The sequence below is a fragment of the Rhinolophus ferrumequinum genome, chromosome 19 (genome assembly GCF_004115265.2).
Source record: "Rhinolophus ferrumequinum isolate MPI-CBG mRhiFer1 chromosome 19, mRhiFer1_v1.p, whole genome shotgun sequence".
Taxonomy (NCBI): domain Eukaryota; kingdom Metazoa; phylum Chordata; class Mammalia; order Chiroptera; family Rhinolophidae; genus Rhinolophus; species Rhinolophus ferrumequinum.
Window position 1 is genome coordinate 26,710,596 of NC_046302.1, and position 13,806 is coordinate 26,724,401.

At 34.8% G+C, this 13,806-nt stretch overlaps 1 pseudogene; it reads left to right on the forward strand.

Moving 5' to 3' along the window:
* Nucleotides 1-9,623: 9,623 nt before the first annotated feature.
* LOC117011672 (protein quaking-like) lies at nucleotides 9,624-12,493 on the forward strand (annotated as a pseudogene).
* Nucleotides 12,494-13,806: the final 1,313 nt, after the last annotated feature.

Consider the following 13,806-nt stretch of genomic DNA (forward strand, 5'->3'; position numbering starts at 1 on the left):
CTGAGTAATATTCCATTGTATATATGTACCACCTCTTCTTTATCCATTCATGAGGGACGCCCATGTTGCCTTCATATCTTGGCTTATTTTAATAATGCTGCAAAGAATGTATGGATGAGCACGTCCCCTTGAAGTCGCATTTTGGGTTTGTTTGGTTAAATACCCAGAAATGGGATTACTGGGTCCTTCTATGTCTCTCATTATAGCCTTTGGTTTAAAGTCTATTTTTTCTGGTATAAGTATTGCTATTTCAGGGTTTTTTTAATTTCCATTTTCATCAAATATATTTTTCCATCCCATTACTTTCAGTCTCTGTGAGTCTTGATCTGAAGTGTGTCTCTTTTAGGCAGCAGTCAAGAGTTTTGTTTTCTTATCCATTCAGCCCTCCTATGTCTTTTGATTGGAGCATTTAATCCATTTACATTTAAAGTAATTATTGACAGGTATATAGTTATTGTGATTTTATTCATATTTTTTATATTTTTTTTCTTCTCTGTTTTAAAGATGTCCCTCTACAATTCCTTATAATACTAGTTTGGTGATGATCAATTCCTTTAGCTTTTCCTTGTCTGAGAAGCTATTTATCTGTCCTTCAATTCTAAATGATAGATGTAGGGTAGAGTAATCTTAGCTGTAGTTCCTTGTTTTTCATCACTTCGACTATTTCCTGCAAATCCCTTCTGGCTTGTAAAGTTTCTGTTGAAAAAGCAGTTGACTGTCATATGGGAGCTCCCTTGTAGGTTACTAACTGCTTTTCTCTTGCTGCTCTTAAGATTCTCTCTTTGTCTTTAACCTTTGGCATTTTAGTTATGATGTGTCTTGGTGTAGGCCTCTTTGGGTTCATCTTGTTTGGGACTCTCTGCACTTTCTGAGCTTGTATATCTATTTCCTTTACCAGGTTAGGGAACTTTTCCATCGTTATTTCTTCAAATAGGTTTTCAATTCCTATCTCTCTCTTCTCCTCCTGATTCCCCTATCATAGGTACGATAAAAAAATATGGTGATTGCTGCTGCTGAATGCCATCCAATGGAAAGGCAGGTATCTTCAATATGGGAAGTGGCACACTGAACCTTCGTAACAATGTGTGACAAATTTCAACTTATTTGGTGCAGTCAGTTGGGTGTGAGCTATGGTTGAGAGAAGGTGTGTTTTAAAGTGTGCCGTTAATCAAGGATAACGAACAATGCATTAACATGAAATTTTGTTTCAAACTGCAAAAAAGTGCTAAAGAAACACATGAAATGTTAAAATTAGTTTATGGTAATGCTGAAGTGACCATGAAGATAGTTTATAAGTGGTATGAGTGATTTTGTAGTGGTTGTAAATTGGTTGAAGATAAGGAGAGATCCGGATGTCCTTCAACATCAAAAACCCAACAGAATGTTGAAAGAGTAAGCAAAATAATTTGACCAAACAGGCAATTGACTATTAGGGAAATTTCTGAGGATCTGAACATCTCTTGTGGTTCTGTTCAAAGCATTTTAATAACAGATTTGAACGTAAGGCAAATGAGTGGTAAATTTGTTCCACGAGTTTTGACTGTCAAACAAATACAACAGTGTTTGTCAATTTCGTTGGAGTTGCGTGATTGTGCCACTTCAGATTCCAGCTTTTTAAGATGTGTCATCACAGGAGATGAAACTTGTTTATAATCCTGAGACCAAGGTTCGTAGTTCTCAGTGGAAATCACCCATTCCTCCTCGTGCAAAAAAAGCATGTCAATCGAGATCTAACATTGGGGGATATGTGCCAAGACCCCCAGTGGATGCCTGAAACAATGGATAGTACCAAACCCTGTACATATGCCATGTTTTTTCCTATGCATACTGTTGTCACACAGCAGCCTACCTGTCTGTCCCCTAGTACCTACCCCTAAAGAAAGGAGAGTCTGTGAGACTAATCCTTTCAGGGACTTTGCTTAACCTTTGTGCTTACACCTTATGTCTCCCTGTTTGGCCCCAAAGGATGGCTGGTTAGCCAATGACGGATAAGATTCCCCACGGGGGGAACAACCTAAGCCAGGCGCAGCCGCCTGGGGACCATCAGGAGAACCCACGGGGTTAATAGAGGTGGGCATAGAACCCCACCTTCCCCCCGCTAAGGAGAGCTTCTGCCTCTGTGGCTATATTCCTTCCCATAACCTGCTTGGGAAGAAATTCAATGATGTGATAACAGTTCTCCATCTATTCATATCAGTAAGTTTCAGCAGAAAGGTTTTGTCCCTTGGCGAGGTACATCCTGAGACTTACAGTTCCATTGCTTGCAGGCAAGGCGGATTAGTTTGAATCAGTTTCCTAGTATAATGTATGAAATTCACAGGCCATGGAGAAAACAATGTTACTTCCTTGTGTGTACATCAATAAAAGCCACAAGGTGGCCCGATTTGGGGCTCTCAGTCCTTTGAGGCTGTGAGACCCTTGGCCCCTAGTACATCACATCTTGACTTCTGTTTCTTTCTTAACCCTTCGCTGCCCTTTCTCATTCTGTCACTGCCCGTGTTGTGCTGGATGTGACAACATGCATACCTATGATAACATTTAATTTATAAATTAAGCACAGTAGGAGATTAACAATAATAACAAATAATAAAGTATAACAATATACTAATAAAAGTTATATGAATGTGGTCGCTCTCAAATATCTTATTGTGTTGTACTGCACTCACCCTTCTTGTGATGATATGAGATGATACAATACCTACGTGATGCAATGAAGTGAGGTGAATGACATAGGCATCGTGACATAGCACTAGGCTGCTATAAGAGTTACTTGAACAAGCACAGTAATACTGCAACAGTTGAGCTGATAACCAAGAAGCTACTAACTGACTAACACTGGACAAAGGGATGATTCACTTCTCAGGCAGGACAGAGTGGGACAGTGTGAGATTTTATCACGTTACTCAGAACGGGGCACAGTTTAAAACTTATTGATTGGTTACTTCTGGAATTTTCCATTTTATATTTTTGGACTGCAGTTGACTGTGGGTAACTGAAACTACAGAAAGCAAAACCACGGACAAGGGGGCCTACTCTATACTCTATACTTACTTAGAAATGACATAGTAGGCTAAATATATAGTATGCCTTCATCATATTTATGTGGCTGTCCATCTTCTCTTTAATGCCCTCCTAAAAGTAGAAGGCAGAACTCAAAATTTCAGCTTCTCATATAGCTAAGACATTGTCATTCAACTTGGGTTTTTGTCAGCTAGACATAAATGTGCAAAAATCCTAACTGAAAGTGGGAGCGTCACCATAAAGATGTCAATTTTCACCATAATTAATCTAGAGATTCAATGTAATTCTAATCAAAATACCCACAGAGATTTTACAGAATTTGACAAACTAATTCTAAAATCCATATTTAAGAGCAAAGTTCTAAGAATAATTAAGATAATTTTGAAGATGGATTTTAAAAAGTACAAGGATTTATCCTACTAGCAAGCAAGACCTATTGAAGTTACAATACAATTACTAAAAGACCGGGGTAGACAAATGAAGCTAATGGAATAGGATAGAGAGCTACAAGATAGACCAACTTGAAACATGAACAAAGCAACATAGAAAGGACAGATTATTTAATAAATCCTGCTTTAATTATTGGTTGTCTCTACGGAGCAAAAGTCCAATTTGTTTTCTGTCACAGCATTTAAAAAATCAGGTCAGATAGAATAAAGATGCAAATAATAACATGCTTATTATGTGCCTATTATGGTTTTAAGCATTTTAAATATGCTAACTCATTTAGTCTTCATAACAACCCTGTGAACTAGATACTATTAGTATCATTCCCATGTTATACATGAGGAAACTGAGCCACTAAATTTCTCCAGTCCACAGAGCCACTAAATAGAAGAACTGTGATTTGAACTCAAGTGATCTGCCTCTTGAGTCCCTGTCTTGAACCACTACACTAAACTGCTTCCCTTTCACAAAACAAGTAGGTACAGATTTATTAAATAAGATTCAAAAAGTGCAAACCATGTCAGGCAAACAAAACAGCAGGAAAATAGGCAAGTGACAGAAAGTCATTTCACAGAAGAGAAAAAACTTTAAATGGCCAATAAACATTGAAATACACTCGAAGTTAAACAAACAAACAAAAAAAGTGGGCAAAGGATATGAACAAAAGGTTCTCCAAAAAATATATATACAAATAGGCAATAAGCACATGAAAAGATGTTCAACATCATTAACTATCAGGGAAACAAAAACCATAGTAAAATACCACTTCACACCCACTAGGATTGCTAAATTCAAAAAGACAGAGTATAAGAAGTTTGACAAGGATGTAGAGAAATTTGAACTTTCATATACTGCTGGTGAAAGTGTAAAGGGGTACAGCTATTTTCCAAACTGTTAAACATAGAGTTTCTCCTGCTGTTAAATATAGTTACCAAACGATGCAGCGATTTTACTCCTAAGAGAATGAAAACATACGATGTCAGACAATTAAGTTTGCCAACTAATCCTAGAAAAAGTGCTACATACCTCATTGCTGAATATCACTAAGGTCACCATCAAAGTACTCCCCTTGGGAAGCTATGCACCTATGCCAGTGCCTAGTCTACCCTTCAAAGCAATTTTGGAACTCTTTTCCTGGAATGGCCATCAGAACTCTCGTCGTATTACCCTTGATGTCCTGAATGTCATCAAAATATCTTCCTTTCGATATTGCCTTTATCTTCAGGTAAAGAAAGAAGTAATTGAGGGCCAGATTAGGTGAGTAGGGAAGGTGTTCCAATACAGTTATTTATTTATTGGCTAAAAACTCCCTCACAGACAGTGCCGTGTGAAGTGGTGCGTTTGTCGCGATGCAAGAGCCATGAATTGTTGGCGAAAAGTTCAAGTCATCTAACTTTTTCCTGCAGCCTTTTCAGCACTTCCAAATAGTAAACTTGGTTAACTGTTTGTCCACTAGGTAAAAATTCATAATGAATAATTCCTCTGATATCAAAAAAGGTTAGCAACATTGTTGCAACAAGTTCGCGAACTTAATTGTCAGACCTTGTATGCCCACATAAAAGCTTGTACACAAATGTTCGTTACAGTATTGTTCATAAGAGTCAAAAAGTGAAAACAATCCAAATGTTCATCAACTCATAAAGGAATAAATAAAGTGTGATATAGCCATGCAATAGAATATTATTTGGCAATAACAAGAAATGAAGTACTGATACACACTACAATGTGGATGAACCTTAAAAACATACTAAGTGAAAGAAGCCAGTCACAAAGAACCACATTTGATTCCATTTATATTGAAAACCATATCTGAAACACTTGAATTTTCGTAAATGTCTCTATCAACTCCCTCTAATTAGAACACATTTTCCTTAAGGCTTTAAGTGCAGAAAAAATGAGACCCACTCAAAATAACTCAGGTACAATAAGGGGAAAGTAAATTGTTACAATATAGACTTTTCATAAAATCCAAGGACAGAAACAGACATACAACTGGGCTTGATGCAAACAGAAAGAGAAATGCTAGACCCAAAGCTCTTTCCTCAGTCAGGGTTCTTATTGTTATTTTCATCTCAGCCTCTTTTCTTTTATGGAGTCCAGGCATTTTCCTAAGACTCTCTCTCTTTCTCCTCTCCTCTTTCTCTTTCTTACACACACACACACACACACACACACACACACACACACACACACTTTACTCATTTTGCACCATATTTAATATGATGTCCAAACCTCAATTCTACATGATGGAATAAACTATTTCCTCTGTTAAAGATAAAAGAATTAGTTGTTTTAAGTGTCCATCCTTGCTTCAATGGTCAGTGACAAACAGTTGTATGCTATAAAAAGTATTATGGGAAGGGCAGGCAATGAAACCTGTATGAAACTTTACTTTAATCCTACCACTATTTCTGCATTTTCCTCTTTTCACCTGATTAACTCTTATTTTTTCAATATTCAGCTCAAATTTTTATATTCTCATGAGGTAGAATTCTCTGACCTTCAAGTCTAATAATAAGATCTTCCTCTACATGTCTCATAGCATACTTTAATATAGAATTGATGTCATTGTAATATAATCATTTGTTTTTGCATCTGCTCCCCCATATGAATTTCACGTTTTGTGAGAGCCAGTAGGCACTTATTTTATCACCCATGTGAGTGAAGTGGAAAACAGTATGAAGTTTCCTCAATAAATTAAAAATAAAACTACCATATGACCCAGCAATTCCATTTCTGGGTATTTATCCAAAGAAAACAAAAACTAATTCAAAAAATATATGCATTCCCATGTTTATTGCATCATTATTTACAATAGCCAAGATATGGAAGCAACCTAGGTGTCTATCGACAGATGAATGGCTAAAGAAGATGTGGTATATATACAATGGAATATTACCGAGCCATAAAAAGAATGAAATCTTGTCATTGGTGACAACATGGATAGAGATAGACAGCAATACGCTAAGTGAAATAAGTCAGACGGAAAAAAAACAAATACCATATTATTTCACTTAAATGTGGACTAAAAAACAAATGAACAAATAAAACAAACAGATTCATAGATACAGAGAAAAAAACTGATGATTGCCAGAGGGTAGGGAAGTGGGGAAATGGGTGAAAAATGTGAAGGAGAATAAAAAGTACAAACCACCAGTTATAAAAAATAAGTCATGTAGATGTAATGTACAGCATAGGGAAAATAGTCAATATTATCATAACTCTGTATGGTGACAGATGGTTATTAGAATTATTGTGGTCATCACTTCGTAAGGAATATAAATGTTGAATCACTATGATGTGTACCTGAAACTAATATGTCAACTACAGTAAAAAAGATAAATAAATGAAGGATATAAAGAGAAAAATTAAAGAAGTTTTACTTGGTGGTTGTGTAAATTAATGTCCCACTTTTGAAAAGTAATTTGGTGGCATGTATCAAGAGCTACAAAAGTGTTCATAGTCCTGCATGAACTGATTCCACTATGGAGAATTCGTGTCATTTCCTTTCAGTCAACAAATATTAATTGACTACTTTTTATATGGTAGGCACTGCACTAAACTCTAGGATTTAAAACAGAGCCGATAAAGACCTGCCATAATCAGGTCATCACTTAGAAGTTTGAACCATATGGGCTGCTCTCCATGGTTCTGAACCATACTTAACCCTTTAAGACAAAAGACTAGTTCATTAATATCTCCTGTACAATCTTTCCCCAGAATTGCTAAGCAGAGTAGGAAGAGAGGGTAATAAGAGAGAAATGTAGAATACAGAGGAAGAAAAATCATTACAAAGGCATAGCTACTCCAGATTCAGGCAGAAAAAGGAGATTTATTTTGAGATTCTTTTCAAATAGTTTCAGCTGCAAAGTTCTACAGCAAAGGAAACAATCGATAGAGTGAAAAGGCAACATACAGAATGGATGAAAATATTTGCAAATCATATATATGATAAAGGGTTAATCTCCAAAATATATAAGGAACGTCTATAATTCAATAGCAAAGAAACTAATAACTAATATAATAGGCTAAGGACATGAATAGACATTTCTCCTAAAAAATACAAATGATCAACAGGCATATGGAAAATTGACCAACATCATAAATCGTCAGGAAAATGCAAATCAAAACCACAGTGAGATAACACCTCACACCTGTCAGGATGTCTGTTAGAGGGAAAACAAAACACAAATGTTAGCAATGATGTGGAGAAGTTGGAACCCTTCTACATTGCTGGTGGGAATGCAAAATGGTGCAGTTACCATAAAAAAAAAATATGAAAGTTCCTCAAGAATTTTAAAATCGAACTATCATATGATCCAAAAATCTTACTCTGGAAATGTATTCAAAAGAATTCAAATCAGCATCTTGAAGAAATATTAGCACTCCAATTTCATTACAGCATTATTCACAATAGCCATAAATTGGAAACAACCTAAATGTTCATTGACAGATGAGAGGATAAAGAAACTGTCACTTATACATACAATATAATATGATTTGTCTTTAAAAAGAAAGAAATTGTGCAATATACAACAACATGAATTAAGCTTGAGCACGTTATGCTAAGTGAAACAAGCCAATCACAGAATGACAAATACACATGATTCTGCTTACATTAAGTATCTAAAACTGTCAAATTTATAGAATCAAAGAGTGAATGGTGGTTGTTAGAGGCTGAGAGGAGAAAAAAATGGGGAGTTGCTAATCAATGGGCACAAAGTTTCAATCAAGCAAGATGAATATGCTCTAGAGATCGGCTATACAACATTGTACCTATAGTCAACAATAATAAACTTAAAAATTATAAATAAAATTTTAATTTATTAAAAAATAAAACCAATAAATAAGAAGGTAGATCTCATGTGAGTGTTCATTAAAATAAAATGAAACTTAGTTTACTTTAGAAATAAAGTAAAATTGTTTGCCTAATAATATGTAAAGCTAAAACTAAAAGAATTAAAACAAAAAACGGACAAATCTTTTTAATAGTTGATAAAACAAGCATAAAAAGATAGAATCATTAAAGATATTTAATATTTGAATAATACAATTAATAAAATAAACCTAATTGTGATATATAAAATATAGTACATTCAACAACTGCAGAATACACATTATTTTCAAATGCACATGGAACAATTATTCAAATCAATCGTATATTAGGTCATACATCAAGACTAACCAAATGTCAATGATTACAATTATAGAGACTAAAACAAATGTACAATAGAGACAATTTAACAAAGCAAATGTTTATTCTTTAGATTTTTAAACAACAAAATAGGTCAAAGGTACAAGTACAGACATGAAAAAGAGAACAAAAAATGCTAGAGGCATTAAAAAGATAATAAAAAAATGAATTACTTTATGTCAATATATTTGAATATTTAGCACCTTTGTAGAGAATTGATTTACCATATATCTGTGGGTCTAATTCTGGATTCTTTATTCTGTTCCATTGATTTATGTCTATCCTTACACCAGTACTGTACCATCTTGATTACTATAGCTTTATAGTAAGTCTTGAAATCAGATCATTTAAGTCCTCCACGTTTGTTCTTCTTGTTTTAAAATTACTTTGTCCCATAGCACCTATCGATAAATATTTCTTGAATTAACAACATTAAAAAATTAATTTGGCTACTTTAGGTCACATTTTAAAATAATGTTTAGATTGAGCTCATCAATTTCTACAAAAATAACCCCACTAGAATGGTGATTGGGATTGTGTTCCATCTATAGATTGAGCTGGGGAAATTTTAGATTTTAACAATATTGAGTGTTGTAATCCACGAACATACTGTATTTCACCATTTATTTAGTCTTAAATTTCTCTCAGCAATGTTCTGTACTTTTCAGTGAGGAGGTCTTGCACATCTTTTGTTAAATTTATTCCTAGGTATTTAATGTTTTGTAGTAATATTGTAAATTGAATCTTTTTTTAAACAATGTCCAATTGTTTGCTACTAGCATATAAAAATATAATTGACTTTTGTATATTGACCTTGTATTTTATGACCTTGCTAAGTTTTTTCATTATTTCTAGCAGTTTTTTTCTATCATTTTATAAGTAAATAATCACATAATCTGCAAATATAGATGACATTAGAACTTTCTGATTTTTTATGCATTGTTTTCCTTTCCTTGTTGCAATGACTAGGACCTCCATTACAAGATTGAATAAAAGTAATCAAAAAGGGTGTTCTTTAGTTGGCCCCAAACTTTAGGAAAATATTCAGTATTTCACCATTGATTATGTTCATGATTCAGATGTTAACTGAATTTTACATCTATTGAAATTTGTCTAATATCTTTTTCTGCACCTATTGAAATAACACTACTTTTATTTCTATTCAGTTAATATGGTGAATTATACTGATTGATTTTCAAATGTTATACCAATTTGCATTCCAGGGTAAAACCCTACTTGATCATGATATATTATCCTTTTTTATATTGTTGGATTTGATTTACTAAAATTTTATTAAGAATTTTTGCATGTGTGTTTCTGAAAAGCAATTTTATTTTTATAATATATTTGTTATATTTTAAAAATAATATAATGTTGGTTACATAAAACAAATTGGTAATTGTTCTTTCCTTCTTTGTTTCTGAAAGAGTTTATGTAACATTGGTGGTATTTCTTCCTCAAATATTTGAGGATTCACCATTGAAACTGAGGTTTTCCTCATGGAAAAGTTTTTGATTTAAAAATCCGTATATTTAATAGATATAGGACTATGCAGTTTCATCTATGCCAATTTTGGTAAGTCATATTTTTATAGGAACTTGTCCATTTCATCTAATTTTTCAAATTTATTGGCAAATATTTCAATAATATCTTCTTATGTTAATTTCTGTAGGATCTGTGATGATAATTCCTGTATCATTCCTGTTACTAATAATCTGTGTTATTTCTTTTTTTTCTCTTTGATTTGTTTTCTAAGGTTTGACTAGTGAATAATGTAAAATCAACTTTCACATTTATTAATTTTTTCTATTGTTTAGTGTTTTGTACTACATTGATTTCTGCTCTTAAGTTTATTTCCTCCCTTCTACAAGTTTGGGGTTTATTTTGCTCTTCATTTTTTAAGATTATTAGGGTGAAGTCTTAGATCATTGATCCTAGACCTTTCTTCTATTTAATATAAGAATTTAAGTATCTGGTAAAGATGGCAGGGGAGGTAAATACTGTGCTTGCATCCTCTCATAATCACCTCAAAATTACAACTAAATTACAGAACAACCATCATTGAGAATCACCTGAAGTCCTACAACTTCAGCTAAACTGAAGTCCTACAACTAAGGCTATATAGAAGAAGCCACTTCGAGACTGAAATTTGCAGAGTACAGGAAGACATGTACAATGACACATTAAATGGCAGAACAGAGAAAAAGAGTGCAGAATTGTCTGATGCTGTGAAACCTATTGTTCAGTTACAAGAGAAACTTTTTGTGCTTGTAAAAGAATACCCAGATTTTAATTTTGTTGGGAGAATCCTTGGACCTACAGGACTTAGAAACAGCTTGAAGCAGAAACAGGATGTAAAATAATGGTCAAAAGCCAAGATCTCAATGAGGGATTAAAAAGAAGGAGGAGGAAAATAGAGGCAAGCCCAATTTGGAGCATCTCAACGCAGATTTACGTGTACTGATCACTGTGAAGACACTCAAAACAGAGCAGAGATCAAACTGAAGAGAGCCATGGAGGAAGAGAAGAAATTACTGGTACCTGCCGCAGGGGGAGAAGACAGCCTGAAGAAGATGCAGCTGATGGAGCCACGATTCTGAATGGCACCCACCTACAGAAATGCCAACATTAACTCATCAGCCCTTGCCTTTTCTTTTGCAGCAACAGCCCAGTCTGCTCCAAGCATTATTACTGGACCTGCACCTGTTTTCCCACCAGCTGCACTGTGTACTCCTACGCCAGCTGGCGCTACCATAATGCCTTTGATCAGACAAATACAGACTGCAGTCATGCCAAATAGAACTCCTCACCCAACTGCTGCAATAGTTCCTCCAGGGAAGGAAGCTGGTTTAATCTACACACTCTATGAATACCCCTACACATTGGCACCAACTTCATCAATCTTTGAGTATCCTGTTAAACCTAGTGGTGTATTAGGTGGGGTGGCTACTAAAGTTCAAAGGCACGATACGCATGTCCATCGTTACCAAAGGATGTGACTGCAGACTGAGCTGCCACCAGCAGCTACCCTATGACCTTCTTACCGCTGAACTCTTCAGCCAGTGATGACCTGACCTTGCCTGCCTGCTGATCAGTTTACTGATCATCATCTTTGCTTGCCTGTTGTCAGTTGAGCAAGCTGAGGCACTTCTCCTTAGGTCTTACCATCTAACCAAACAAAAGACAAAGAAATTGTTGTCCTCTAACTTAGCTTTTGGTTCTTTTTTTTTTTCCTGTTTGGGTGAAAGTGGTTCTAGAAACTGCACTGAATCCTAATAAAGCCGTAAGGCCCAATTCATCCCACAGCAATAATCATCTTTTAATGCCTCACCCTAAGTGAACAGTAAGAAGGCCTCACTTCAGAAGGGGAGACAGATGGCGCTTAACTACTCAATGACAGAGACAGTTACCATGAGAAACTCCTGGGAATCTTTTCTTCTCATAGCGAGTCACAGCTCTCTGAATGTATGTGTGAGGATGCATCATGCATGAACCTTGGCTCAGGGATGTCATTGGTGAAGCGATTTCAAAAAATATTCAAAATTTGATATGCTGTTTAGTTACTATAGTGACCTCAAAGGGCAGAAGTTACAGCTTTTTTTATTTTGCCTGCCAAAATTTGAAGTATTAGAAGTGTGCCATGAGACAAAAACTTAACAAGGAACTTTGAAAAGTAATGCAAAGAACAAAACTGCAACACTATTTTAAACCAGAAATATCTGAGTTAAAATTACGGAAACTTTATTTTATACCTCCTTAAAAAATATACAAGAACAAGGTACATGCATTATGTGTCACATTAGTGGGCAAACTGTTCAAATTCTTTTTAAGTCTCCCTGTATTAAAAAAAATTATTAAGGATATAAAAGCCATGCTTGCCTTTTTGCTGTATAGATGGAATGGAATTGTAGTAAAAGGGTAGTGCATTGAAACAAATGATCAAAAAGTAGATACTTTTACAATACAAGGGTGCTGGTGCAGAAAAAATACATATTTTTGGACATGTAACATTTCATACTTTAAATGTTTATGTTATAAAAAAAAGAACAAAGAAACCCTTTATTTCATCAAATGATTTTTTCTGGTGGTTGTCAAGGAAAAAAAGAATTTAAAGCTATAAATTTTTCTCTGAGCACTGTTTTAGTTTCATCCCCTCCAAATGAATATCTTGTATTTTCATTGTCATTCAGTTTGAAATATTTTCTATTTTCCCGTTACTTTTTTTTTATTTGACCCACAGATTACTTCAAAATTTGTTGTCTAACTTCTAAATATTTGAGGTTTTCCAAGTTTTATGGACTGAATGTTTGTGGACACCCCCCCCCCCCAAATTCATATGTTGAATCCCTAACTCATCTGTCTTTGCAGATGAGGCTCTAAGGAAGTAATTAAGGTTAAATAAGGTCCTAAGGGTCAGTGAGGCCCTGATCCAGTAGGATTCATGTTCTTATAAGAAGAGACCCCAGAGAGCTCTCTCTCTTGCTCTTTCACTCTCACTCTCCTCATGTATCCATTGAGGAAAAACCACGTGAAGACATAGCAGAAAAGTGGCCATCTACAAACCAGGAAGAAAGCACTCACCAGAAACCAAAGCTGCCAGCACCTTGATCTTAAACATCCAGCCTCCAGAACTGGGAGAAAATAAAATAAAATTTCTGTTGTTTAATCCACTGAATCTGTGGATTTTTGATGTAGCCTAATACACCAAGATATCTTGTTTGCGATTTCTACTTTACTTCTGTTGTAGTCAGATAACATGAATATGATTCTTTTATTAGATTTATTTTTTAATGAGTCGACATCTTTGACTCAACTTTCATGAGTCAACATGAATTTGAAAAGAAATTTGAATTATGCAATTCAAGAGAACAACTCTATAGCTGTTAGGTGTAGTGTTCTGTCACTATCAGATAAGGTATTTGATAGTTTAGTTCATGTCAACTATGGTGACGAATACTTTTAAGAGTTTTCTAATATTTTTAGGTAGTTGATTTTGTTTCAGCCACTTCATTTCTATATGTAAGAACTTAATTAGCTTCATATTATCTGGTGATTCTTTGGTTTACATTTTAGACTGAATCCAAGTCACACACATTAGAAAATGTCCTCTCTCACATCTCATGTCTGAGCCGTTTTTCTCCGCC